Source organism: Triturus cristatus, chromosome 4_2, assembly GCF_964204655.1.
Source record: "Triturus cristatus chromosome 4_2, aTriCri1.1, whole genome shotgun sequence".
Lineage (NCBI taxonomy): Eukaryota > Metazoa > Chordata > Amphibia > Caudata > Salamandridae > Triturus > Triturus cristatus.
In genome coordinates, this window is record NC_140586.1 from 207,410,596 (window position 1) to 207,425,675 (window position 15,080).

The following is a 15,080-nucleotide window of genomic DNA, read 5'->3' on the forward strand; positions in this document are numbered from 1 at the left end:
CTACCGGCCTGACCCCACCTCGAGCCTGCTCCAGTGAAATCCCGGTGTGTCCTGCAGCCAGCAGCCTCAAGAACCCGAAGGACCTGCCCTGCCTACCAAGCCAAAGCATCGAATTTGCACAACCACAGACTCAGGTCCCAGCCAAAAGTACATGTCTGCACCACTCTGCACCCGACGCCCACGGCCCGAGTTCAAGTGGCCCAACACCACGATGAGGTCTCTGTGGTGATCCTGACCTGAGATCTGGTGATCTCTGACCTGCCTCGACTCTTTAAACGATACCTGCAGTCTCTTTCTGGAGGACCCCCGCGACCGGAGCTGGTAAGAAAAGCCAACGCCTAAAGAAACCCCTGCACCCGGCATCCCATGGCCTTCAGTGGCCCAACCGACGGTGTCCCAGCATCCCCAGGCATCCCAACTTACCTCTCCACCTCTAGAAGATCTTCGTCCCCGAGCCTGCAGTCTTTGTTGCAACCGGAGAATCCCCATTGAAAACAACAGGGCACCCGACGCCAAAACAGCCTCCTGCACCCAGCCGTCTCTGCGCTGCTGCGGGTGTTCTTTGGGTGCTAACTCAGATCGCACTTTGCCCTAAGCCCAACACCAGGAGCTTTGCTCCCACAACCATGTGGCCAGCATGTGAGCAGCCACCAACCGGAGGCCCACTATCCCACATGTGATAACATTGGGCCACAGCTTTCTGCACCGGCCGCCCTAGTGCCGCTGAGGGTGTTTCAAGAGTGCATCCTTGACCCTGGGGGAACACTGGTTCTAACCCCAGAATACCAACTCCCACAAACAAGTACTTACCTGCAAACCAATAACTTCATTTTTCTCCATAGGAATACATTGACTGTTTTCCTTCAAAATGTTTCCGTGTGGAGTTGGTTTTGTATGAGAACTTGAAAAACTTCAAATAACTAAAAACTGCTTTACTTACCTCTTCTCTAGGAAATGTCCCAGTGTGAGATCTAGGAATATCACACTGAGTAGAAAAAGTAATCCATAAAGTAATCTAAAAAGTAATCAAAAGTAATCTAACAGTAATTTCCACTGTATTGAAAAGATTTACAAACCTATAACAAAGACATTTTCATTCAGCTTGCTTGTTTTGTTCAACCTGCCTTGAAAAGTACCAGTTACACTTACCTGTACCAGGCTTGCTTGGTTCTAGAAAATAAATATAACTAAATAATATTTTATATACAAACAAATTGGTCTGAGTTCAGTCTCTCAGTGTGTGACATCTTTTGCCGCCAGAGTGTGTACAACAAAGGCTTAACACTACCCTCTGATAACGCCTTACTGCTCACACACACTACCACAAATAGAGAGTAAGGTGCTATATACTTTTATCTCTGCATACTTTTGGGGTTCCACTGGACTCTGTGCACACTATACCTCATTTTGGTATTGTAGATACAGAGCCAGCTTCCTATAGGCGGGTCCCGCAGAAGCCAGTGCATCACATGCGGGCCTGAGGGGGTGGAGCTTAACAATATTTACAGAACCTGTAGTACTCGGGGTCATTAGCCCACACACCTGGACCCAAGTGCACATGTCAGGTTGGACTACTGCATTTCTCCGGCCAGCCCGACATGTGCACTAGAGGCCTCCCAGAGTCTCTCCACCTGCGCAATAATGAGTTGAGGGTTAATCAAAGCCACAGCCCCCTGTCTCAGCAATGAGCGGCGAGTTTGCCTGCCAGAGCCAATCCTGGTAATGCTCTTATACTATGTAACAGCAGGAACAGCGTCTGGATTGGCTTACAGATGTGGTTAGGTTACTAGGGGCCTCTGGTGCTGTGTATGCATGCGAGGCTGCATGGGGATGGGAGGAGGCTATCTCTCTCGCTCCCCTTTTCGTGCAGCACGAAAAGAGGCAGGTGTTGGTTGCTACGGAATACATTTGCTTGCACAACAGGGAACGGTGGATAAGAGAAACGACGAGCGATTGAAGTCTTTCGCTACTTACTTGTACTTCAGCCTAAACTCGGAATCCAGGGGGAAAAGAGCTTCCACGAGTAAGTTTAATAATTAGTGAGCTGGTGACCATGGAAAAGACACTTTTATTTCAATATATAAGTGTATTCAGTGCACGTTGTTATTGCCATTTGCATATCATTTTAAGCAGCCACACATACTTTTGAAAACGTTTTAAAATTGCACGTACAGTATTTGACTGAAATAATTGTTCGTATTTTAGGTTGTCGGGGGAATATTTCTGAAGTTTATAAAGGTGTATGTGTTGCCATATTCTCATAAATATCTGTGCTTGTACTTGTTAAGTGAGCAGTATTCCTTGAGGGGTTCTTAATAGCTCCTGTGTGATGTGTTTTTTAGAACATATGGCTAAGTTTTCGTTTTCAACCCCCTCCCTTCGACCCAGGAACATTTACTTTTACTTTTCTGGCAGTCACTGGGTTTTTAGTTCAGCATTGCTGTTGTGGAAGGCAAATAAAAGACAATATAGTAAAACATCCTTAGTATAAGAGTGGAAGGACTATTAGGGGAGCTGAAGAAATTTTATTTTTAAAGAGATAACAGTGAATTACTAGTGAATGGCGAATAATTTACTTTAATGGTCACTGGATACCTTGCTTCATTTCTTCTCATCTCAATCTGTTTGTACATGAAAGGGACCAACAAACTTTAAGGAGCAGCTCTGCTCGTACAGGATGCTTTTTTTGTGCTGAACATGTTCCTTTATTTTGATGATTCGAGCAGACATTGCGCTTTGGGGTCTCCTTTGCTCTGTGCGTCAAGGGGGTTCAGTGGGGGCTGCCCATTCTGAACAGTCACTTGAGTGGTTCCCCATGAATTATCGAACCTGTACTTCGTGGCAATACATATTTCCTTATTAAGTAGAGTTCCAGCAGGATCCGGATGTAGATGATAAGATCATATTTCTTCATCACCCGAATGAATCTTAAAGTGCCATGTAGGGTGCCCTACTGCCTTTTAATGTTTATTATTTGCTGTCTTATTGTGCCCCGACTGGAAAATCACAATAACTTGTATTTCCTCAGTAGATTTCATTTGTAAAGGTATATTAATAAATAAAGAAATCTGTGAGGTACTCAATGCATTGCTAACTCAGTCTGTTATGCAGTTCTCTGGTTATACTGAATAAGCAGCTACCTACATCATTATCATATAAAATCTTGTTAATGATGTCATAAGTACACTTTCACAATTGCCTTATTAACCTGCTTGTTTTTTCAAATTCGTTCGAAAATGCACCATTTGCCCACTCTTTTTTTAAAACTTCCTGGAGGGGAGAACCTCCCCCAATCCCCCTCCCCCATCTGTCGCGGATTCCCCGTTATGGCGTCGAGTTCGCTCACTCACCACAGGGAACTCATTCTGAACTTTTAGGCCGCACCGCTTTCAAATGTCACTAGCAGCCACTGCTCAGCACACTCCTCCTGTATGGCATCTGCTAACGTCTGGCCTGACAGCGTTTGTTGTGACCGTCACAGAGTTATTTTTAACTGCTTGGTGCCATATGTCTTCCCCATGTGCCAGGATTCCCAAAGGAACTATCTACTTCACACCTCCTTGTAGTGACCTGTAAGGGGACACCCCTGTCCATGGAAAGTTACCCAAGCTGTGATGTCACATTCCTCTTTCATACATTTCTTGACCGCCTCGTCCCTCCGAAAAGCCAGCGCCGGCTCTGGAAAGAACGTATCGACGAAACACTGTTGTTGAGTTCCTTTAAACAGGAGAGATCTTTTTAACTGTGTCACAGTTTTACTCCTATGTTCATTAGCAAGTAATGATTATAAAAATGTAGGCTTAAAAATTAATATTAAAGTCTGTTAAAAGTAAAAGGTAATGGGGCTCAGTCCAAGCAAGAGACTTTATCCCACAAACAAGGATAGAAAATGTATTTTTCTAGCTAGTAAAGGGTATGGGTTTCATAGACTACTAAGGGTTTCGTAAACCCTCTACCCAGAACAGAAATGTCTCTGTGGCACAAAGAAAATACTCAAACCCTTGCAGCCCCCAGCACACACCTCTTGGAGGGGAGGCCGAGTCCCAGCAGCCATCCCTCCTAGCACTAGCACCAACCTCACAGTACACAAAACGAGGGCAGACGCTGTCTATGGGACATGGTTAATAATAGTGTTATATAAAGCTTTAGTAATGCGCATATGGGGAGAAGGATATGTTGCAACAAGCCAGGCGGATTGTGGTGGAGTCAGCAAAATGTTGGGAAGAGCTCACGTGGCCGCAGGGGCAAAAGCCTACAAGGAAAGCCGTATTTTGCACGCCCCTGTCCACCACCTCCTAGGAGACTGCTTTCCACCGAAACTGAAGGAAGCCTCGCTGGGAGAAAGGCGGCGGCAGCCGGATGTGCTATCGGAGGTTCGGTTCAGGCATATGGACCGAATGCACGTGCTGCTCCGCCCACATGCCGCTCCTCGAAAGTAGCGATCACCCAAAAAGTGAGTCACGGTCCTTCTCGCATGGTTTGTCCCAGGTCTGATTCCCAGACTCACTTCAAGATGGCGTATCCCTGTGTCGTACCCCGGTACTATGGAGTTGATGGACAGGTGCAGCCCAATCAGCGTGAGCTTCACTTGCACACAGATCAGCTGCAGCACAAATAGCAGTACTGCAACTTGTTTTCCACGAGACGTGGAGCTCAAGCAGCACCATTAGCAGGTTCTTGCAGGAATGGTGCAACAGTAAGCGTGTAAGGTTCTCTCGCACTAGCCAAGTCCTACACAGCCAGCAGCTGCTCATGGTTCTCAAACTCGACTTCTGAACTGAAAAATACGATTTATTTAAAAAGCAGACTGCCTCATTTCCAGAACTAAAAATCCTCATTTGCACCCCAGTCTTATTGTTTATACGAAGTGCGAGGACTGGACATCAGTAAAAATTAATCTCGTCATGGTTAAAGGGTTCCCTTCCTGTCGCGACAGAAGGCCAAAGAGGGTGCAGTTTGGAGAACATGGCCTCACATGGCTTCCTCCAGTCCTCAGTACAGACAGGAGCAGTGTGTGCTTCCCTTACACAGAAAGGAAAAGGCAGAACGGACAGCAATGTGTCAAAGCAAGCGTTCTCATACGCAGTCACCTCAGTCAATCAATATTAATTGTTCGGTTAATAAAAACCATTACAATACAATTAATAAAACACATCTTAAAAAATATTTTCAATAAAACGCATACTTTGATATTAAAATAAGAACTCTTCAAGTATATCTATAGATCATTCAAATAAGGTGAGGAATTGAAACAGTTCATCTAAAATCTATACACCATAGCAATTAATTCAACTGTTCACGTTGTTGGTATAATTTAGATATAGGACCCATAGGACTAAATAAAAGTCACAAAAAGGACAGTGAATATTCTAAAATGCATTAATTGGATACCTAATATGCTAGAATGAATAGCAATATTCTGAGTACTAGTAGCATAATTCTCATTAAAAAGGTCCTTCTATTACCCCATCCATGAATCTTCGTACTGCTGGATGTGTTGGAGTGCACAGCGATATTCTGAGGGCTGGTTGGTGTGCTGGAGTGGACAGCGATATTCTGAGGAATGGTCGGTGTGTCGGAGTGCACAGTGATATTCTGAGGGCTGGTTGGTGCGCTGGAGTGGGCAGCGATATTCTGAGGGCTGATCGGTGTGCTGGAGTGCACAGCGATATTCTGAGGGCTGGTTGGTGTGCTGGAGTGGGCAGCGTTATTCTGAGGGCTGGTCAGTGTAATGGAGTGCACAGCGATATTCTGAGGGCTAGACTGTGTGCTGGAGTGCACAGCGATATTCTGAGGGCTGGTTAGTGTGTTGGAGTGCACAGCGATATTCCGAGGGCTGATCGGTGTGCTGGAGTGCACAGCGATATTCTGAGGGCTGGTTAGTGTGTTGGATTGCACAGCGATATTTTGAGGGCTGGTTAGTGTGTTGGAGTGCACAGCGATATTCTGAGGGCTGGTTAGTGTGTTGGAGTGCACAGCGATATTCTGAGGGCTGATCGGTGTGCTGGAGTGCACAGCGATATTCTGAGGGCTGGTTGGTGTGCTGGAGTGGACAGCGATATTCTGAGGGCTGATCGGTGTGCTAGAGTGCACAGCGATATTCTGAGGCCTGGTTAGTGTGTTGGAGTGCACAGCGATATTCTGAGGGCTGGTTAGTGTGCTGAAATGGACAGCGATATTCTTAGGGCTGATCGGTGTGCTGGAGTGTACAGCGATATTCTGAGGGCTGGTCGGTGTGCTGGATATTCTGAGGACTGGCAGCATGTTCCTCAATAAGACGTCCTTCTATTGCAAATGCCTATCGCCAACAGCTTTCAAACTCAACTCAAACATTCGTCTACCATTCCCCAAATAACCCAGTGATTTCAGGTGTGCGAAGCAGTTTTGCATGTACAGCAGAGATCACTACTGCAAGTTCCGTTCAAACCGAGACTAGTTAAAGCGTTGGTAGTGAATACTGCTGTATTTTTTCAAGCAACATCTGGTCTTTAAAAGTGCATACTGAGGTGTACCAGAAAGGCATAGGGGACAGTAGAATGCATTTTGTGACCTATTAACTTGTAATTTCAGAAATCCTTCCAAAGAGTCCTTGCCAGGGCACAACTCACTAGAGACTCAAATGTGTCTGCACCAATTGATCAATTCAACATACTGAAATATTTTTCTCTCAACAACACGAGCGTCATGCCCCCTCCCCCCCAAAGAAACGGAAAAAACCCTCTTCGAAACAATCTATTTCTTTATGTGCCTTATACATGATTTTATATAGCACTACTCCTACTGGATGAGATGTAAGGCTGCTTTTCAGTTAATACATAAAACAATACTATCCCGGTGGACCATGAGAGGTGCGGCCTACACTTACTAGCCTTCTACATCGTTGCCCTAGCCCAGACTGAGGAAGCACTGGAACTAGACCTGCTCCATTGCCTTGCTGAGTAGGACCCCACTGTGCCTGGTGGTGCCCTCCCCTGTCCTACGTCAAAGGACTTGGGCCCTTGCCGGGCGGGTGCGCGCAAGCTGCTCTTTGGGGGTGGTGCTTGTGCCTGATCCCCAGAGTGCCCAACTGGGGGACCCACCCCGCCCCTCCCGTGAGACCTCACTGTGGCAAGGCCTAAACCTAGACCAGGTGCCCCTCAAAGACCCATGATCAAGAAAGCTTTGAGGGAGATGGGCTTCCTGGATCTGATGGCACGGTTGGGTGGCCGAACGAGCCGTGAAGGTATGGTGCTACTTCCTTGACCCCCCTACAACCTTCTGAGGGGCCACCTTTATTTGACAGTCCTCATAGATGGGGTCGGGGTACATCGGAGGTGTGCACTTATTGCTGCTTGGACACCCATTCTGATACCCAGAAGGGACACTGTGTCAGCACCCAGACGCCATGCAAACATGGGGAAGGACAGGGTTACTCCATCAAGTGCACAAACTAAGAGAGACAGGTAGACAACACCCTCCATGGATGCACCACCACCCGCTAACAAGACCCGCAGTGGGCAGCAGGTTTCTATCCTCCACTGAAACCATACTGCAGGCAAATCGAAGCTCCTTGCACTATACTTGAAATCCAAATATGCGGAGTGGGGTTAAATGTCACTCCACCCTGGCAGGACCTGCGCTTTTCAGTGGACAATGTCTCTGAAGCAGAGGAGCACATTGTTGAACTGGAGAACACAGTCCTAGAACTCAAAATAATGGTGTGTTGCCCTTTGGTGACATGGAAGACAATGGAGGAGCATGTAGAGGATGTAGAGGACAGTTGAAGAACAAACAACCTCTGGTTTGTGAGATTCCCCAAAGATGCTGCGAGGACCACCACAAAACAATTTTGTGACCTGGATCGCCTCGTGGATGCTACCGGACAGGCTCTCTCCCTGTTTTATCCTGGAAAGATGCATAATGCCCTGGGTCAATGCCCCGTGCCAGGTGCACTTCCTTGTCTTTAACTACAGAGATAGGGATGCCATCCTTAGAGTGGCAAGAACCTTTGAAGACTTAACATTCCAGTCCTCCTGGGTACTAATTTTCCCTGACTACACCTGCTTGGTCCAGAAGCAAAGGGAATCCTTCAAGGCCATTAAGCAGAAGATGAAAGAACATCAAATATATACTTATGTGTCTACCTAGGCTGAAAGTCATATACAACTTGAGAACTATCTTTTTAAATTTGCCAGAACCGCTTGAGACTGGGTGGTAGAAAAGAAAGATCTAAAACTATACCCCGGCCAACCAGGTGGAGCATGAAAGCAAAACAGCTGTTGGGTGGCACCATTGGAGGAGGCACTCCAGATTGGGGAGAGTGGCACACCAGTACACAGTGGACTAATCCGAATCAAAAGAGGAGTGCTCTTAGCAGGAGTCACCCTCCATTTCTGCAAATGACTCTCCAGACTCTGAAGTCACAGGCAGAGAGAGAGGGACCATTAGGGGCCAGGTGCATGCTGACCTGCCCCAAACTGCCAGAATTAATTTCGTGTCTCCTAGAGGTGAATGCAACAAAGTCGCCCTTCTCTCTCCTGTCTGTAATGTGGTTAGCAACTGTCAGGTACAGTTTTCTCCACAGGAGCAGAAGTGATGCAAACTTCCAATGCCCTCCTATCAGTAAGATCGCTTAAGGTTTCAGTGAAATGTCACCAACAAGGGGGAAAGGGGATTGAGATAGAGAAGAGACATCTCCTGGGCTGCAGGTATACTCTTGTGACTGGTTAGCTTCAGTCTACTCTTATGTTTCTACACAGTGTTCATGTGGTGCCTGGATTGATGTTGAAGGAGAGGACCTAATGCACAATGGGAATGAACAACATGCAATGTAAACACAGTAACATTCCTATACTCTATGGAGACTGTAAGATAGTTTCATCAAAGCCTTTCACATACCTAACTGCTTAGAGTTATTTGCCCCTCTTCTATAAGTGTGTTTTTATATACAACTATAACTTTTTGTGGAAGATCCTTCAATTATAGATTCATAAGTCTTCACAATTCTGCAGAGCTGTAATATATCGAAAAGTCAGCACAGCCTCCAATAGAACATCTTTTGAGAGTTCTGGAAATTCCAATTCAAAAGAAATAGAGGATTAGTTCAATATCTTCACATGTAATTATCGTGGCACATTTGAGCGATGAGTTATCATTGTTTTGTGCAGAAATATTATTGTCTCTGAATTTCAACACAGTGGTTGGTAAGCACAAGCAAAGGGATACTTAAGGAAAGGAAAGGTGAGAAACGGCTGAAGAAAATCTACAAGAAGGGGCGGACGAAACAACACTTTAGTTACACAGTTGCTATGAGCATTCCTGAGTTCCCAAAGGGATTTTCATTCAGGACGAGAAGTATATGTAAATTCTGGCAGGTGACAGATGGAACGTTGGAGCACGCGCCGAAGTCAGTCAGGAGGTGACACGCACAACAGAACTCTAAAAGCCTTCCAGGGACACAGAGACACTGCACCAAGCAAGGTTTCCAGAGCGCAGGCTCGAGGAGGAACGACTGGCAGCAGAGACGCCACTCCTGATATCAGTCACTGCAAGTTACTTCACTGTTCAGCCTATGAACAGACTTAAAATGGAGATGACAAAGAGAAACACGAATCTCTTCAGAATTCTAATTGAAGTGTGCTGAGAGGAGCTCGCGCACCAACAAACTTTAGAGAACTTTTGCAAGAGATCTTGAGGATATTGGACTTCTTCTACTAAAACGACGGCCATCTTAGAGTGCACCTCAACTAACTGATCATTGGACATTTGGTGCACACTCTAATCTTTGCCCCATGACTAATGAGAGAAACACTAAGCCTGATTCTGACAGTAACCCCTCTAAATGGCGGATTTATCGGCCTTGGTTTCAAAGGATACTGTGTGTGGAACACCCTTTTAAGTCGAGGAGCATGAACATTATCAAGATCTTTCTTCAGGCCATAACCTTTCCAATCTACGAGATAATGAAGTTTCCCTAATACATTTTTAACTTCATACTCAACATGTCCATCTACCAAAAGGGGTATTGGAGGTTTGGCAATCCTGGTGTTCGGTGCAGTTTTCTTAAGTTGAGATACATAAAATACCCGATGTATGCTTGTACGGTGAAGTAATTTCAAATTTACTGTGACTGGACCTAGTATCTTTCCTACTTCATAGGGTCCTACAAAACGTGTCTGGAACTTCCTGTTCCCTTTTAAATGAAGGTGGCGAGATGATAACCGAACCTTATCTCTTCCCTTATATACAGGTGGCTGTTTACTGTGATGGTTTGCTTGTCTCTTATACTTTTCTTTGGCTTTTGTTAATTTTTTTCTGCCACCTTATGAAGGAGTTTTAATTCTTTCATAAGATGACTAACTGCTGGAACCTCAGATTCTCCCTGACCAATAAAGGGAATGGGGTACTTTCCACAGTTTAGAAAAAAGGGGGAATACCCTCTAGAAACGTTCTTGGCATTATTATGTGGAAATTTAGCCATCCATAATTGTTCTGACCACTCGCCCTCCTGATTCAGAAGGAACAATCTGAGATATTGTTCCAATTCCTGATTTGTTCTTTCTGATTGACCGTCCGTTTAAGGATGGTAACTGGTTGAATGTATGACTTCCACCCGCAATTCTTGCATGAAGACCTTCCAGAAGCGTGAAATAAATTGGGACCCCCTGTCTGAAATAACTATCTTAGGCACTCCGTGAAATTTAACTACATGTTCAGAAAATTGTGTGGCTAATTCTTTGGCTGATGGAATCACTTTTAATTGAACAAAGTGACTCATCTTTGTAAAAGCGTCTACAAATACTAAAAATGGTGTAGTAGCCTCGACTAGATGGTAATTTAACTATGAGGTCCATGGTAACTGTATGCCTAGAGTGAGGGGGAATTGGTAGTGGTTGGAGAAACCCCTGAAGGAGCCTGCCTCACTGTTTTCCCACTGGCACGGATCTTGCAAGTTGTGACATATTGTTTGACATGGGAGTTCATGTTTGGCCACCAAAAATATCTTTTGATTATGTCTAAAGTTTTAAAGACACCCTCATGACCAGCTAGAGGTTGATAGTGACATTCATGTAAGGCTTTTTCCTGGACTTCCTGAGTGGGTAAAAGCAACACTCCTTGATAATAAGACACCTGATTGTGAATCTCTCCTCCTGCCTCTTGTTAAACCAAGCCATCATCTTGTGTGGACTCATACTCCTTTTGACCTCCTCCTCAAAATCTACCAAAGAAATGGTACAGATAATCCTTGATTCAGGAATAATGGGTTGCTTCTGTACTTGATGTTGCACTCTGAATTCTTGACAGAGCACCTGCTTTCCCATTTTTGTTTTTTGGACAGTAAGTTATAACACAATTAAAATCAGTAAAATAAAGGTACCAGTGCAATTGTTGAGGAGTCAAGGTTTTTGCAGTTCTTAAAAACTAAAGGTTTTTGTGATCTGTGAATAAAGTCACCACATGTTTAGCTCCCAACAAATAATGCTGCCATTCCTCAAAAGCATCCTTAACAGCCAATAGCTCCTTTTCAGTGATGGTATAATTTATCTCAGCTGTACTTAATTTGTGGGATCTGAATGTGACTGGATGTAATTGCCCAGTACTTTTATGTCATTGTGACAGCACTTCTCCAATCGCCTTATCAGACGCATCAGCTTCCAGATAGAAGGGCTCTTTAGGATCAGCAAGCAACACAATGGGAAGCTTAAGTCATCTTGGAATCCTGAACCACCAGAGCAACTCCGTCTAGTGATGTCTCTTGTTGTTTCCCTTCAGGGAGCCCTTTGGTGTTTTAAGGCATTCCTTAACAAAGTGTCCAGAACCTCTGCAGTAGAGACATAGGTTCTTCTGTTTCCTTTTCTCTGTTTCTTCTTTTGTCGAGGGACCCCGAACTGTCCCTATTTACATTCATTCTATTTCGGAAGATACTTTGGAACTCTTCACCACTTCAGCTTTAATCCGGTCGAATCATGGAGGGTTGGGTCTGAATTCTCTTTTCTTCTCTTCTCTCCCCTGTGTTCTGACCATCTGAAATCAATCTCTAGTGCCAAATCAATTAAAGCTGAGAGTTCAGTAGGCCTGTTTGGGAAATGGGCCAACATGTCTTTCAATTTGTCACACAATCTATAGAAAAGGGCTGTCCATTTTTCTTCTGGCCAGTTTGTTTCCACTATTAAGTCATTAAAATTAACTAAATAGGCTACCAACTATGTTTCCTTGAAGTAGTTCCATAATGTGTTGTCAGTTGGCTGAGATATCTTCCTTCTGTCAAAAGTTCTTAAAAATTCAGTTTTAAAATGTTCAAAAACATAACAATAAGTTGTTCTTAGCAACCGAGGGCATAGACCAGATGGCAACATCCCTGCTTAAACAGGAAAAAACAAAATCCACCCTGGACTGAGCATCAGGAAACAATGTGGGTTGATAAATGAAATGAAAAGAACATTGCGGATGAAAAATCTGAGCCTTCTGTGGGTCCCCACTGAATCTTTCTGGAGGGGCAACAGGAATAAGGGGAGATACCGTATGGACTACTTGTGTGACTGCCCGTTGATATTGCTCATGTGAGGAAGTGGATGGCCCAGATTGAGACAAAGGAAGGGACCCTGCCACCAGTTCATTTACCCTAAGGTTTAGTGTGTCTTGACATGAAGTGAGTTTAGCTTGTCTCAAGTTTCTATTTTGCTACCTGACTACCACTAGTTCTCTCTGAATTCCCTCTAATGTTTCACCTAGAAATTTTAAACTAAAGCTCTCCACCATTCTGCTCAGGTGTAAGAAATACGTGAGCACTTCAATCTGTCAGGTACCTGTTTTCTCCACAGGAGCAGAAATGACGCAAACTCCCAATGCCCTCCTATCGGTAAGATCTGCCTATGGTTTTGGCAAGATGTCACCAACAAGGGGGAAAGGAGATTGGGATAGAGACCACTCCTAGGCTGCAGGTATACTCTTGTGACTGGTTAGCTTGAGACTACTCTTACTGTTCTATGCAGTGTTCTTGTTGTGGAAATCTGGAATAATTTCCGTTAGCATAAGCTGAAGCAATCTTGCTTGTGGCATCCATTTAGTTGGCTTTATAATTCTCCCATCCTCTGCTGCTCGTCTTTTTCCCAGCCTGTGCTGTCTATTTTGGTTGACTTCCTGACTCAGCTAAAAGCAATATGCATGCTAAGAGTTTGTAGCTGCCAGAACACCTGATCTCAGACTCAACTGTCAATCTCTTACTGATGCCATAAGCACTCCTGCTCCCCCTCCCACTTTGCTGACTAAGTGATCTCCCATCTGCCCATGTTTGTCGGTAACTATTCCTGTGTAGGCCTGTACCTTCTATTTGTATCCACATGCTTACCAGTGCAGAAAAAGCTGTATATAAGGCCTGTGTTCTGTGACTTCAATGTACTACCTCAGGCAGCACTTGAGAGTGCTGTGTGGAGGTAGTCCTACTCATAAGTGATTAATAAACTTGCTATTTGAATTCCAGCTCCAGTGCTAATCTCTATTTTGTTGGTCTAAGGACCCATGGACAGAGAAGGGTGACCCCTGCACCGGTGTGCTCATTTAAAGGCACATTTCCACAGTTGACGCCCGACACGTGGGTCCTAATCGGAGACGCGGCCGTCCGAAGGAGTGGTCTTGACGGAATAATGGAATATTGCTGAGAACACGTCCTGCATGAGGAAACCCTTGTCTTTGCAGCCAAAGTGATTTTTCCAGTTTTCTTGATTTGACCCTCCAGGTGTTGGAAGGTCCCGACTGAGGTATCCTTTGGCGTTATTTTTGCAGTGACCATTAGGTCGACCAAGAGATTGGCAGTTGGAGGTTGGAGACTCTTGTTTGGTAAGGTCGCTGAAACGGCATGCTTGTTTGCTTGGCCAAGATTCTGGTTTTGTTTGTTTGATTTTTTTTTTTTATGCAAAAAAATAAAGGCAGGTAATGTGGAGATTTTTCTCTACTTTTGAATATTTTGAAAAGTAATATTTTACAAAAAATTGGTAGCATGCCTGTTTCCAGCACACTTCGTAGGCTGTGTTGTTGTCTTGGTGGTACCAAAACGGATTTAGAAAGAAGTCAGCCGGCTACCCCAGAGGGGACACCTATTAGACATATGTATGTTAAATATGGTATTTCTTCCATAATATATAGTACACTGTGGAACAAATATACGAAAAAGGATCCTGATCTACAATGGCAAGTGAATGGGTCATTTCACTTTAAAAAGATTCAAAATGTAGAGCATTGTTTATTCAAGAGAAAAAGTCGACAAGATATGTTTGATTGTGTATGAATGTGGGAGAAAGAAGTGCAAGAGAGACTGAGGAAAGCAGAAGCTATAGCATGAAAAGAACAGCGAAAAACGATATATCAAAAAGCATTGGAATTAAAAAATAAAGAGATGAAGGCAATAAAAGAAAAAGAGGAAAGGGAGCGTCGTTTAGAGGTAACTGGCCAGTACCCTGTTAGGCACCCCATTTATCCTATACTTAATAAACCTCAGGATGAATCCATCTTGTTAGATCGACCTCTGCCCCCGTATAAATTTCCCTCTGCCCCTGAGGATGATCTTTCTGAAAAAGAACATTTTTCTTCAGATGATAAAGACTTAGATAAGCAAGATGGGCGGCAGACTCGCTCTACTTTGACTGTTGATGAAAAAGCCGCTATCACATCCACTGCTCGCAAAGAAGCTTGTGGGACTACTTCTGCTTCAGACCTTGTAGCGCTGGTTCAGCAGTGGAAGGATTTAGAGCAGTTATATTTTGCAGAGAAGTTCACCTTGGAGGTAATACTAGGTTTTAGAAACATTTGTAAAAACTTTGAGACCAATGATATTAATTCTGATTATAAACAATTAAATGATGGAACTTTCCTTTTGTCAAATATACCTGATTTAATTAGGCGAGTAGTTAAATTAAGACATGATACACTATGTTTAAAAGCAGAGCAAAAATCAGCTGGTAAAGTTAAAACTGCACAAACAGTTCAGACCTCAGTGCAGAAAGAAGAAGTTTTGGGGACGGACAATGACCCTAGTGATACTGTAGTTACTGTAAAACCGATGCGTGAAGCAGCTCCTTTGTATGTTCCTCCGAAGGGTACAGGAA

The 15,080-nt window shown here is 44.3% G+C and overlaps 1 long non-coding RNA gene across 1 annotated transcript in view; it reads left to right on the forward strand.

The window, feature by feature from the left end:
• The first annotated feature begins 1,808 nt into the window (after positions 1–1,808).
• Positions 1,809–15,080, forward strand: part of LOC146833400 (uncharacterized) — a 94,197-nt gene continuing 80,925 nt past the window's right edge. The window contains exon 1 of the long non-coding RNA XR_014960583.1: positions 1,809–2,023. This is a non-coding gene — a long non-coding RNA (uncharacterized LOC146833400). The remainder of the gene's footprint in view (positions 2,024–15,080) is intronic.